General features: G+C 38.4%; 1 protein-coding gene and 1 long non-coding RNA gene across 8 annotated transcripts in view; one reads left to right on the top strand and one right to left on the bottom strand.

Annotated features, from left to right (window-relative positions):
- The window catches only part of inpp4b (inositol polyphosphate-4-phosphatase type II B), a 177,737-nt gene that overhangs the window by 104,258 nt on the left and 58,818 nt on the right, over positions 1–14,661 (bottom strand). The window lies entirely within an intron of this gene.
- On the top strand, positions 7,059–7,771 carry LOC148331944 (uncharacterized). Its single transcript, XR_015844763.1, has 3 exons — positions 7,059–7,159; positions 7,394–7,491; positions 7,627–7,771. It is a non-coding gene; the product is annotated as an uncharacterized LOC148331944 (long non-coding RNA).

Genomic DNA, 14,661 nt, shown 5'->3' with positions numbered 1-14,661 from the left:
GGGTGTTCAACACAAACGAGATATTTCTTCCCTCGGCCCAAACATTTAGCGCTTTTACTGCAAAATATTGCAACTTTTTCAATAGCATGTCAATATATAGGATTTATCACTGGCGACAGTTGCTCCACCCACAATCCAGTGATGATGTCTGGTGGGGCATTGAAAAAGTTTGACTTACATTTTATGAGCCAAACAAACTGTCAATTATGCCATAAACCTAGCAGTATGGTGTTAAAAAAATATATTTGATTCAGAGCTTCAGATCTTCACTCCAATGGAGCAAATGAATGAAGCAATTTGCATTTGAAGAAGTCGGCATAACGTCTGCTGACCATGGAAAAGAATTTCATTTTGAGAAGTGCAGCTCTTTGTTAGTGATAGACTGATTATTGGCTGGGCCAATTATCCGGGCTGATATTTGGCATTTGTATTTTTTTTTTAATTGAAAGTCTGATAAAGTAAAAGCTGGTTTATTTTCGCTCACTGCAGCACGGTTCTGTCTCTCTCTCTCTCTGTTGCGCCTACAGCACCATCAGATTGGTTCCTTCTGCAGCCAATCAGCTGTAAGCTTTTTCACCTTGAGTCACACGCGCTACAGTAGCGGTTGTAAGGCAACAGACTTTACCCAAATTTTAATAAATGTCCGTCTACTTCAACTCACAACCACTAACATTACATTTTATGTCATATACATAAAAATAAGGGTTTCAGACCCAGTTCTGCTGCCTTGCCTTGAGTGTAAATTTAATCGCTCCCACATTGTAACATTTGCAGAGGTCATTGGCAACTGGAGCGACATGGCTTCAGAGATAAGCAGATGTTGATCATAATACTGAGAGGGAAATGGTGAGAAAAGAAGTGAGTGAGTGCCGGAATCTGCGGGTGTAAGTCACATGTCATTAAAAGCTCAACTCAAACTTATTTTAAAACAACCATCGCTTCATATGAAAATCTGTACATGGTGCAAAAATTGACGACAAATTACAGCAAGAGAAAAAAACATCTTGAGCAAAAAATGTCACGTTTTCTGGTGACAGAACACCCACAAAAAAGCAGTGGGGAGGAGACACAGATGTGTTGATGAGATGTTTATTTTTCTGGGAAGTTGCTCCATTGAGGATGCACTTTTCTGTTTTTGAATTTTAAAAAAATGTGTGAAGGATAAACATTACAATTATGGTGGATATTTAGAAAACTATTTGCTGTCGTAAACTTTAAGGAGATGTTTGTTTTCATCGAACTATAAGACATGCATTTGAGCCTGGGAACTCGATGCACTTTTTGTTAGACTTATAAAAAAAAAAGTTTAAAGTCTACTTTATAAGATCTAAAAAAGCTTTAAAATGTTGTGAATCTCTAAACCTGTTTAATAAACAGGTGCTTAAAAGAATTTAAACTAAGTCAAGTTTTGCAGTTTTTAATTTTCAAAATTTTGACACCATTTTAATCACTTTTGTCTACTAATGAATATCGGCTTCAAATATCAGCATCCATGACTATTAATAATCGGGATCGGCCCTGAAAAAAGCATATCACTAATCTTTGTGTTAGCTGTAGAAAATTGGTCTGTTTGAGATATCTAAGAGAAAAAAAAGTGGTCTAAAACTTTACAACTGTATTATACTATCTGAGTTTAACGTAGACACGCGGGTTATTCTTTGTCTTACTTGTCGCCTAATGATTGCCATCCAGAAAGACACAACTGCTGTCACTGATTGGTTGATTTTTCACAGGTGTGATGGGGTTCACTGTCATTCATTGCAGATTGTCACATTTTGTCCTTTGTCTGTCTTGCAGATGCAACAGTGTGACAACAGACTGCCTGACAGCCGACAAACCCCACCCCCACAACGCAACATGCTCCAAAATGGACTTCTGCAGCGTTCCTTAAATAAGGGAGCGCATAAAAGGGTTTGAAGAGATTCGAGAATCAAACTCTCTTCTTCAAAAAAATGTGAGCATTTTTTATTACATTCTGTGGCATATACTTTGAACAATTCTTGTCTTTCCAAAATTAGCCCACTTTGGATGCTGTCCCATATATGCCGCTATCCTGTTGGGCCAATGGTCAGACAGTCTTATGAGCATAGAAAAAAAAAAATCACACACACAATAGAAGTGTTTTCACACAACATTGTATGTGGTGCATAGGCACTTCATCAAGCACACATACCAGCCGCATCTCCACCGAGTCGGCAAGTTTACTGAGTAATCATGCATGTGGCGATTATCAAAGACCCATTTCTTTGTAAGATCCAGGCCCTTAAACAGCTCACAGTAGTTTCCATAATATGTTTCAATAATAATCAACAACACTCATCAAAGGTGCGACCCTTTTGAAATATAACTCAATACAATTCAACTTTATTCATATCGCGCAATTCACAACAGCTGGAGCTGTAACAAAGCGCTTCCCATATGGTGTCATATAAATTAGCGGGTAATTAGAACACAAATTAAAACACATGAACAATAGATACCAGAAGAACAGCAGAACAGCGACATATCTCGTGTTGTGTCGAAAGCTAAAGAATGAAAATGTGTCTTCAAACGAGTTTTAAAAGTGGACAATTTGATCTGAATAAATCTTGATTTGGGTGCATGACAAGAAAACGTGTGTGTCTCAGTGACCACTACTTGCTTGTTTTTTTTTCATACGGAGTGCCCTTGTTAATTCACGATTACCATGAGTTGTGTTGGCTTGGCGCCCCTGGCACCTCCGGCTGCCGTGTGTCTGATCTCCCTTTGGTTAGACTGTCACCGTAATCATTTGGATGCCGTTACCGCGGGTAAACAAGTCTTGACTTGCTTAAAGTAGGCCGTTTTAGGTGCTGGACGTGTATACCCTGGCCCAGATATTTCTATCCTGATGCTGGGCCAATGGCGGGACAAAAACACAGCAGAAGGCGCTTGGAATGATTGTAGTCAGGCAACCTATGTAGAGGCACTGTAATTTAACAGTCACTACCTTTTTGTATGTTGAAAAAAAATATCCTTCGGCTTTAATTAATTTGTATGTGTACGTTGTGTACATTGGTTGCACATAATTGAACTGGAGGGGCTATAAAAGGAATCTGCCTTAAAGGGAGAGTAACCATTTTCAGGCGTGAAAAGTTCATATTTTGCCTGGATTCACTGAACACCTTTAAAAACACGTTTTGCCACTTGCTGTTGACATGTGCTCAGATCTCAGGTAACGACCAATCACGGCTCATCTTGTGAACCGCACATGAGCCGTGTAATTGTTACTTTACCACATTTTGAAACCCCCCAAAATTTAAAAAGCATATTTTCCATGGCAGGCTAACTGAAGCTACAACTTTATATGTGTAATTTATTTTTTAAAAAAAAGTTTGGATTTGGATAGATGACTAGTACATATTTGCGAAGAAGATAGAAAATTGCTGTTGGCTTTAAGGCTCCACGTTTTCTTCACAAATGGTGTGAGACAACTCAAACATCCATCTTGTCACTCAGCAAGAACACTAAATCATCTTCAGTGTTTCCAAAAACATGTATGTTCATGTCGGTTCACTGGAGCATCTAAATTAGTGATCAACGTGCCATTATTGGTGAGCAGGCTCCCTCTAGTGGTACTTGAAAGAATTTCTGAATAAACTGTACAAACTGTGCAGAATGTTGTTGGGGCTTACAATAATGTTTTTTAGGAATAAAACCTCAACCGCATTTTTGCTGAACTCCTCTACAGGCCTACAGCGCAACAATATTTTAATGACGGTCAAAGTGGTGGTCATGAGCTCTTTGCTCATCATCTCCAATGCTCGGAAACAGTCATTTCAGTGTTCTCCGGTTTTGTTGCGTTGCGTCATTCTACACAGCTTAGCCTAGCTGCTCTTCACAGATATATATCATCTTTGTAAAACCTTCTTCAATGATGAAGTGCTTTGAGAAAGTCGCCATGACATAGAAAGGAAGCAGCCCCAAACACACTCGACGCCCCCAGTTAGCTTATCGTCAGGACTGCTCTACGGATGATGCCCCTCAACACAAAAGACTGAATGGGACAGGAAAACTGAACCAATCTTATTGAACCGGAAAATCAGTCTTGTTCTTGTCTCTCAACTATTAACTGTGTCACACAAAATGTACAAGTGGGATCAAGACTGCACCTCCTGTATATTTTTTTTTAATTCAAACCTGTGTGGAGGGAGGTAGTACCTTTTGTTTTGTTGGCAGAGGCATCAACTCATCATGAACCCGACTCCACCAAGAACACACAATGCAGTACCATCTTCAACTTTTGAAGTGTTAATATCCATGATAATTACCAGTATTATTTTGACTCACTGTTTTAGCAAGTCTGATCGCCTTGAATTCTAAAAGACTGCCAACAGCGGCAACGGCACAGGAACGAGTGGCAAGGAGCGGAGGCAGTTGTGCGAATTGAAGCTCGATCTTCAATGGCAAAATAATATGTCCAATAATGCGCGGGCAACAATGTGGTAATGAGAACTTCACTAATCATGGAAATTGTCGGACACAACGCGCACCGACTTTATGTCGTATGCTGTACATTTACTGTAGTACGGCCGGCCGGTGGACGCTTCAAGTGTTGGGAATAGTTCCCCAAAAGTGAGACCGGTAGCACAATGACACGTAAAACTAGATCTGCGAGCAGCTATAAAGGGCCCTCGCAACCCTTGCCACGTTGGGTTACTTGCACGTCTGGGTACTTACACATCGGAATATGACCATCAAAAATAGAGATTTTTTTTTTTTTTATGCCAGGCCTGTTGTGTGCAGGTCTTGGACAGTTACATATGCCTCACAATTTTAACAGATATACGTGAAACATGGAACCAGGAACACACTTTGTAACAAATTTGTAGGGGACGCTATAGATCTTTTTTTGTAGAAAATAGCACACGATAACTCTAAAATATTCATTATCATCCCAGGTCTATTGTGTGTGCAAAGTTTCTTGAGTTTTCGCCCAGGTTCAAAACCTCAAAAAACAGTATCGGGTTTTCATTGTATACAGCACCGCGACAAGAGCGTATAACGAAATCGAAAGATTTCAATAAGCTACATGTGCCGCACAATTTTCATAGCCGTAGGTCTAACTTACAACGGCAAGGCTTTGATGAACCCCAGATGAACCACTCTAAGGGGCGGTGCAGACCCATTTTTTAGTATTCGTGTATTGCGACTTAATTATTAAATATTAAAAAAAAGAATTTTCACGAAAACAATAGGAACGTCAATTCTCAAATAAAATCAAAGTACAAGTGACAGACACGGTCCAAGAAACAAGTGCACATCTTTTTAGTCAGGCGATGATGTCAGCTTGTTTGATCTTACAAAATGCTGCGCTATGGTTGACAAAATGAGAAACATTGAAGAGAAATATCCAACGGATCACAGAAATTATTCTCTGTACTGCTTCTCCTCACAAGGGTTACAGAGGGTGCTGGCGCCTATCTCATCTGTCTTCGGGCAGTAGGCGGGGGACACCCTGAAGTGGTTGCCAGCCAATCGCAGGGCACACATTGACAAACAACCATCCGCGCTCACACTCAAACCTAGGGGCAATTCAGAGTGTTCGATCACCTGCCATGCATGTTTTTGGAATGGGGAAGGAAACCGGAGTACCCGGAGAAAACCAACACAAGCATGGGGAGAACATGCAAAGTCCATACAGGAAGGCCAGAGACGGAATCGAATCCTGCACCTCCGCATTGTGAGGCCATCGTGCTAACCAGTTGTGGCCTGCCCCGGATGTACAATCTATGTAAAAGAATATTTCAGTCTTCTATATTTATTTTCATTTGAACCTGTGTGACGTTAGTGTCAACACTTTTTTGGAGGTGATCAGGAAAATACAACAAAGATCTTGACTCAGTATAAATTTAAATAATTATTATTTGGGTGGATAATGGGTACATATTTGCTAAGAAGGCAGAGGATTGGTTTACACTGCATAAATTGCTCACCACAGCAGGTGAGAAAATTTCCTCAGGTGAAGATACTGAGACGGGTTAATCAGTATATTTTGATATTTTCAAGGAGAAACTAGTAGATGTGCTCAGTTATTCAAGAAATAAAAAAAAGAGAGAGGTTTTGTGGATAAATTAATGTTGATTTGTTAAAACCTTATGGCTACCAAAAAGAAAAGCTGACTTGGTAAATATAATGCATAATAATTGTATTTTCCCAGTAATTACGCAGCCTCGTTGAATAACAACAGATACAGAGCACAGACACAATTGATAACAATTCCCAAATAAAATTGATCATAAAATAAGAAGTGGACTTCTCATAAATAATATAAGGGATCAAAAAAAGATCTAACTGACAAATGCAATAATTATTTGATTAAAGTTGGTACTAAACTAGCAAAACAAATTCCTGATCCAATAAATGTGAAAACAAATAAATGTATTAAAAATAATTTCCATAGTATGTTCTTTCGTGCTGTAAATGATATAGAAATATATTAAATGTTGTAAAAACAACTCGTGTATCCATGTAAATCTGGTATATAAGCATTTATCCTTTTTTGTATAAAAATAATCTACCAGGGTAATCATTTGATATGTGAACTAAGGGGTAGGACGACATATGTATTGGACTTCTTTGGACTCCATTTGAACATGCAAACCGAGTGATCTTTGACATTGATGATGTTCTATCTTTCTTTTCTTCCAATTTGTGTTTTTATCTTGTAATGTGTTTGCATGTTCGACAAATGAATCAATCAAACCGGGTCACTAGGTTTAACAGCTACCGCTCTGTCAGGCATGCAGTCAGTGAGTGCGGAAGGTCTTCTATCACTTGTCACCACTTTTCAAAGGTGTCCTACGGGGCTCAATATTTCAGTTGCGACAGCTCGAATATAAGCCATACTCATGGCAACTCCGCTGCAAGTTTCTATGCTGATGACACAATAAAATTTCTGCTCTATAAAAATCATCCCAGGAGATTGGAACCAGTCTCATTAATAATCAACTGAGCACTTGACAAAAACATATTTGGAGAAGACTGGGAAGGCCGCACCCACAGTGAGTAAATAACGTCAATGAAGTGATCATTGAGTGGAAGAAACCTTAACTGACAAGTCGACGACAGGCTACTGCGGTAAACAACACAATGAAGTGGTTGCTCTTGGCTTTCTGCGTTGCCGTGCTGCTCACAGCTGGTGAGTGTCATTTTCTTTCTTCATTCAAGTCTTAACGTGAAGGTATATATGAAGATTTCGTATTCAAGAACAATTTTCGTGTACGTGTAGCGAGGGAAGACATCAGGACAGTTGGTGTTCGAGAGGTAGATGCAGAAAATAGACTGATGGGAAAAATAGCCATAATGAGACACGCAGAAAGGAAAAAAAGAATTTCAACTTGTCTCCAATAACCCTCTCCACTCGACCACTCAGGTGACGCTCTGGAATGCAAATATTGTCTGAACTTCTTTGGGAGGTGTCTTACTGCTGTAACGTATGTAAGCCAGGCCAAGTCTGCCGTAACATACCACGTGAGTAGCTGTACAGTGTTCCATTTTGGTTTACTTTAACGGGGAGTTTACAACTATTTAAGAAATAAAAAAACTTTCCCTCTTATTTATTAAAACCGTTAGGAATCCTCACATTGTCATTTCTCTGTCTTGCAGCTATCTTCGGCAAAGGTCAGGAATGTGCAAATGCCTGACCAAAGACAAACGCCAACGCAATATGCTCCAAAAGATTCATCTTTAAGTGCCTGAATGGATTGGAGGAGGCTGGAGGTTCGATCTATCTTTGTAGCTTAGTTGAAACGCATTAAAAAAAGTTATAAAAAAAAAAAAGGTGAGCATCTTTTCTTGCATTCTACGACGTGAACATATTGAGATTCAAGTTTTTTTTTTCTTTGAACACTTATTTATACTGGAAAAGCAAATGAGAACCTGAGTACAAACCACAATTCTAGTGAGCTTGGGGCATTTTGCAAAAAGATGTAAAGAAAAACACAATACAACGATTTTCACATCCTGTTCAACCTATGCTGACCTACAACTAAGCTAAAAAAAAACAATTTCATTAATGGTCAAATGATGACCTATATTGTTTTTTGTTGTACAATTATTCTCTTAGTTTGAATTAGTTTGGAATATTTCACAAGTGAACAGGTTAATTGGAAAGCAGTAAGTGCAATGATTGGGTCTAAAAACAGCATCTCTGAAAGACTAATTTGTTCACAAACAAGGATGGGGTGAGATTCATCACTTTGTGAACAACTGCATGAGCAAATTTTCTCAACAAACAATTCTAAGCGATGTTGGGATTTCAACGTCTATGTACAACATATCAAAAGATTCAGAGAATAAGGAAAATCGCCGCATATCAGCGGAAGGGCCAAAAACCAACATTGACTGCCCGTGACCTTCTATCGCTCAGGTGAAGCTTCATTTAAAAACTTCCACCAGTTAGGGCGAGGATTGGTTTTAAGGCATAACCTGACCATCGCAGCTGGTGCGAGAACATTTCTTCAAGTGAAGTGCCAAAATTGAACTGTGAATTCACTTTGCGGTTGCGGTTACTTAACAGCTCATACCTTCTCACCATCGTATTCCTGCAACTGCCACATAAGTTTATATTGTGAGCTTTCAAAATCATCAGCAAAAAAAAAACAAAAAAATACAATACACTACTGTGTGTGTATATATATATATATATATATATATATATATATATATATATATATATATATTAGGGCTGTCAAAATTAAAGCATAAACTCAGGTTATTAATCCAATTTCTTTTAACTGAGTTAAACATTTTAACTCAATTAACTCAGTTTGATTTACTTCAAAAATAATTTGCAAATATTGTGCCATATTAGTTGTACATCTTTAGCAAGTCTCAGAACAAAACACTGTTCAAGTTACCACTGGGCCTTGCAAACCAACACTGCTGGAGTGTGGCGCTTGTGGGCAGTTTTGAGGAATGTTTCGAAGAAAAATGCTTGTAAAGAAAGCAAATAGAACAGTCTTTGAATTAAATATACTTCATATTTGGTGATTTAGCATGAATTCGAAGATATTATGGAAGTAAATATCTGTTACAAGCTTTGCAAAAAATAGTAGTTGAAAAATGGGATTAATCATGATTAATCATGGAATTCTTTGTGATTAATTAGTTAAAAAAATTTATCACTTGACAGCATATATTTTATATATAAATATATATATATTTTATATATATATATATTATATATATATATATATATATATTTTATATATATTAAAAAAAAAACACGTACACAACGCACACATTATGACACTATGAGTGCGTCTGTGGTTGCAATATATAAGTTGCATCATGGCATACTTCCGACGGATATTTCAAGCGCTGGAAATATTTGAACAAAAATTTAAAAAGATGGCATGGTGACTGGTAAAATATGCAAATCTACTACCTCATAAAGCAAAATAGATGCAGTGAAAGAGACAAATGACATTTTTTCTTTGCCTGGCTATGGTGTCGGCAGGTTAACATGAACTGAACATTAAGGGTTCTTTGGAACATGAACAGGATTGGTGACTTGTCTGCTCGAAGCAACCTCATCTGCTGGGAGTTTTATATTGGCTGCTGCTTGACAATGTCGCTTCTGTGCGACACACATCAAGAGGATTTCAAATCCCAGATGTTCAATCTTTCCGGCCAGTAATGAAATAAATACATTTAAAAATCAACCCCAAAGCCTCGCGTATTAGATGAATTGCCAAAGATTAAAAAGGACATTTTCTCTACAATTATAGATAGCTTAATTTCGTTTTGTAAACATAAAATGTAGTTTCGGTAGTTTTGGGTTTGTTTGTTTTTTTTTTGCTTTTGTTTTGTCTTTTTGTTTATATAATCCTTTTCGGGCGTTTTTTTTTTTTTTTTTTAAATCATTTTTTTTTTTATTTGTAGTTTTCGTCATTTTGTTAGTTTTGGTGGCTAAACTAAGTCGATATCGTGCCACATGACACAGGCATGGGCTGGCATGTTCTTCACTTGTGCAGTTAACAATGGAAAATAAGAGTCCCAACACACACACACGCACACGCCCCCACAAACCCCCACACGCACCCCCCCACACGCACACACACTACCTAAAAAACAGCATCAGCACTTTCCACCAGTCTCTCTCTCAGAGGAAAGCATTACACAGCAGAAAGCCACAGGAAGCCGAGCAGAAAGGGGACTTTCCTCAAGCACTTTTCTTTCCTCATAAAAAAAAAGGTATGTTATTATAATAATAATAATAATTATAGGATGGCAAAAAATTCGACTAAACTACCTTCCCAGGAAGAAAAGAAATTAATGTCTGCCCAAGCATCTAAATCAGCCATGACGGACTAATTCATTTGTCTGCTAATCTCCTCCATAGCCGATGACACCAACAATCACTGAAATCATTTACGCAAGGAGGACGCTGGGTGGGGGCTTTTGGGTATTTGATTAAGTTTTCACATGAATAATGCTTTGGGAAATGGCTCCTTTAGCCTTGAGTTGGCGCATCACGCTATAAGGTTCACACTGTGACCTCCATTGGCTTACCTGGGGTGTGCCCGGTAAGATAAATGGTGCTGTGCAAAGGTTTTGAGGTAGTGGGGGTGGGGGGGGAATAACATTTAGTTGATTGCTTCTAACTTCTGTCCAAGTGAGTTGCAACAACAGGAAATGCGGGTCACAAAAGTTGACAACCAATGCTTTAAAATGTATTCATTCTTTATTTACCATTTGTTCAGATGTAATAATCTAATTTTCTTAAAAATATCCATCCGTTATCTGTCCCGCTTGTCCTCACAAGGGTCACGGGGGGTGCTGGAGCGAATCCCAGCTATCAGATAGTAGGCGGGGTACACCCTGAACTGGTTGCCAGCCAATCGCAGGGCACACTTAGACAAACAACCATCCGCGCTCACACTCATACGTAGGGGGCAATTTAGAGTGTTCAATCACCTGCCATGCATGTTTTTCGAATGGGGAAGGAAACCGGAGTACCCGGAGAAAAAACACGCAGGCACGGGGAGAACATGCAAACTCCATACAGGAAGGTCGGAGCCAGAATCAAATCTCTGCACTGTGAGGCCACCGTGCTAACCAGTCGCTCACCCTGCCGCCCACCATGACAGCATATTTTCAGAGAGATTTTACCAAATAATTGGTTAATAATATAACCAATATTTGTAAAATGGACAATATTACATATACACTGTATAAGTTTGACTTTTTAAAATTTTATTGAATTTCTTAATTTATTGTCAATATTCAAATAAAAATATCAATAAAATGAACATGTTAGCGTATTTAAAAATAATTAATTTATTATTTTTTAAAAAATCACATAATTGGTGAATCAATTTATTTCTTGAAAAAATAAATATAAATCTATAGAAGTATTTGTAAAAACTTTACTTTAAATTAATTTATTTAATAATTGGTTAACTTACTGCATATTGTAAATCTGAAAAATAATCAATTACACAAAGTGCATTTTCAACATTTTGGTCAAGAAAATGAAAATAGTGGTCAGGTTAAAAAAAATCTTCGATAACTGTTGTATTATGTGTCATTTCATTAAATAATAATTTTTAAATTTTTTTTAAGGTTAAAAGAACAGGCGGTGACGTTGAAAGCTAGCCACTGAATGCAAACTACCAAGAGAAAATTGTAGAATTGAGTTTGTTGATGTCATGTTACGTTGTGACTAAAGTAACTGAACCTGTGCAGACAAAGGTTTTCATGATGGTGTTTTGTTTCAGTACGCTTATTTCTATTTCACACATTAAACTAGCTCACAGTCAGACATCTGCATAGCACTTTTTTTCCTATATATGCATGAGTAATTAGCCTCTCTGCTTTAATTTGGTTTTCTGGTTCTTGTTTAATGAGGCCCACAAAAATTATGTAAATATTCATGGACATGATGAGCCATTCTATGGCCCCACTCGAGGGGAATAAAGCAATGAGTTAATAGCGTTGGACGGTTTGTGAAAAGAAAATGTTTTTGACCTGATATGTCTCAGCGGTCGATAAAACATTGTGAGCTTCTAAACTGTTGGTCTGGGGTACAAACTGAACCATTTGCAGACCAAGACTGGCGAAGCTTTCTCCCTTCAGAACCCATGTGAGATTTTATTAGGTCTGCAGTTGTTTGAAAATGTTGCCCCCAAAATCAATTTAGAGTGTTCCTAGCATGCATGTTTTTGGAATGTCGGAGGAAACCGGAGTACCCGGACAAAACCCAAGCAGGTATGGGGAGAACATGAACACTCCACAAAGGAAAGCCAGAGCCTGGGACCGAACCTTGCCATCCCGCCCCCATCCATTATCACAGATCGGAAATTTGGTAGGCATGTCGATCAAGAGTGGACCCACAAAAAAAGTATCAAGATACACTGACAAAGAAAGTTTGCCATTTTGGCTTGAAGTAGCCTTCTTGCGGCCCTTTCCAGGGATGTGTAATTTTTTTAAATATTCAGTCCATGAAACCAGTTCCAGTTATGAATCCAGAATTAGGTCTGCATGTCTATCATGTGTGTATGAAATTTCTTCGTGAAAATTCAGCCCCCAAAAATTGGGTATGCGTGTCATTATTTTGTTGATCCACAAGAAAGTCTCAAGAGACTATGCCGAAATAGAAAAAGTAAGTTTGCCACTTTGGTTTGAAACGGTCATTACAATTGAAGTTTGATCATTTGGTCATTGATCATTCACTTAGAAAGAGTAATCCATGCCTTCGTTACATCGAGACTATATTACTGTAATGGACTTTATTTTGGAGTCAGCCTTTCCTCGCTCACACGGCTCCAACTGGTCCAAAATGCTGCTGCTTGTCTTTAACTGGAGCTCGGAGGAGGGAGCACATCACCCCAATTCTGGCCTCTCTTCACAAGCTCCCAGTGCATTTTAGAGTTCATTTTAAGATAATATTTGCATTCAAATGCATCAGGTCAGCAGAGCAGATGCTTGTGGATTAAATGTTAGGCAGGCCCCCAGCTGTTGTGAAACGCGCTATATAAGTAAAGTTGTATTGTGCTGTGTTCTAATCTATGGTGGGAGATCAATATGTTTGATCAATATTTGTATCGATTATATTCATTTTTTAATGTAACTGATATTTTGTCCAGTAAATAAAAAAGAAAATCTCAGACTGTAAACCAGAGATTATCTTATCAACGTACTCACATTAACACAAATAGTAGCGATAGATGATATCATTGGCAATTGGTCTAACAAAACTTTTTACTGAGGTTTGTTCCTGCTTGTATTGAGAGTAGCAGATGTGTTTGCCTTGCATTATAAGTGAGGTAAAAACTGCACTCCATTATAATTTATGTGATTAAATGTGTATTGTAGTACTGATTTCATAATATGTTCCGAGACTCATGAATTGGCTTAGTATTGCTAAAATAGTAAGAATTACTCGTTTTTTTATTATTTTGTAACCGCCTAAATGTAATATCATTACTTTTCTAACACGTTACCCTAACACTGCCTATAAAATAGGATGTAAGGAGCAATGTCATTTCTGATAGAGCGCAAGCATTTATGTGCTTCTCATAACAGACACTCTGAGGTTTTATTGGAGCCTCAGCATGTGGCGTCAAGCCCCACTTGAAATGACATTGTCAGAAAAAAAAGGCCAAGTAAACCTTGATGAGGGCTTTTCCAATCCAAAAGACTCGCAAACATTTGCTGGTGTGATCATCTAGTTTCACTTAAGAAGTCCAAATTATGTAGACACATCATTTCGGGAGCAGAGTTACAAATAAGTCTCGGAAAGCCATGGCCAAAATGATACAGGAAGTCATCATTTTGGTTTGAAAAGGACATTTTAGCTATTTCTTGAGGGACTTGAGATTTTTTATTTTTTTTGGAAGGTCATTGTTATTCTTCGGCCAACTAAACCCCCATTTCGAGACCTTCCCCATAACCAGAAATTCACCAAATTCGCTGGGCATGCCTATCATGAGTCGCGTCACTAAAAGCAATGCCTCAAAAGACACAGTTTGTCATTTTGGCATGCAGAGTCAAGTTTATAGTCAATTTAGACATTTCTCGGGCTCCTGCAAACATGGACATGTCCCCGAGATTTTGAACCTTGTATACGAGATATATGGAGGATACTAAATTCCAAGGAATTGGACGTTCCCTCATTGCATTTAGGTGGAGCATGGCAGGAAAATTTGAACGCATGATCTTATGGATTGAATTGAGCTCCCCATCTTGATTTTGAGGCGGTTATCGCAACTCTGAGGTGATGCGAATGCAGCCGTTCATCACTGCAGCCCAGGCCGTTGCCAATAAATAGTTAAGCCCCTCCACCCCCGGCCTGATACACAAGACTGCCACCACACTGACACTCATCCAAGAACAAGGAGCCGCCGGTGCCAAAAAGTGTCAAGACGCCGCCCTTTCCACGTCAGCGTTATTGACAGGCCAAGATTAACTGACGCTGCTATTTCCATACTTCAGCAGTTTATAATTGGGAACCGCAACTCCAGAGCGGCGGCGCATGATCAAACGGACTTGCTGAGATGTCTGCTACCCCACTCCAAAAACAGGCAGTGAGACATGAAGACTTATATCTATTACTTGAACACACAATTTATGCTTTGAAAATTTATCTCAAAGGCTAAAATGTCTCTTAAAACATGTTTTTTTTCTTCTTCTCAT

Source organism: Idiotropiscis lumnitzeri, chromosome 8 (assembly GCF_059441095.1).
Source record: "Idiotropiscis lumnitzeri isolate Australia: NSW breed Sydney's pygmy pipehorse chromosome 8, RoL_Ilum_1.0, whole genome shotgun sequence".
NCBI classification, from domain to species: Eukaryota; Metazoa; Chordata; class Actinopteri; order Syngnathiformes; family Syngnathidae; genus Idiotropiscis; species Idiotropiscis lumnitzeri.
The sequence above is the reverse complement of the archived record's forward strand: the minus strand, read 5'-3'. Positions and strand labels throughout refer to the sequence as shown.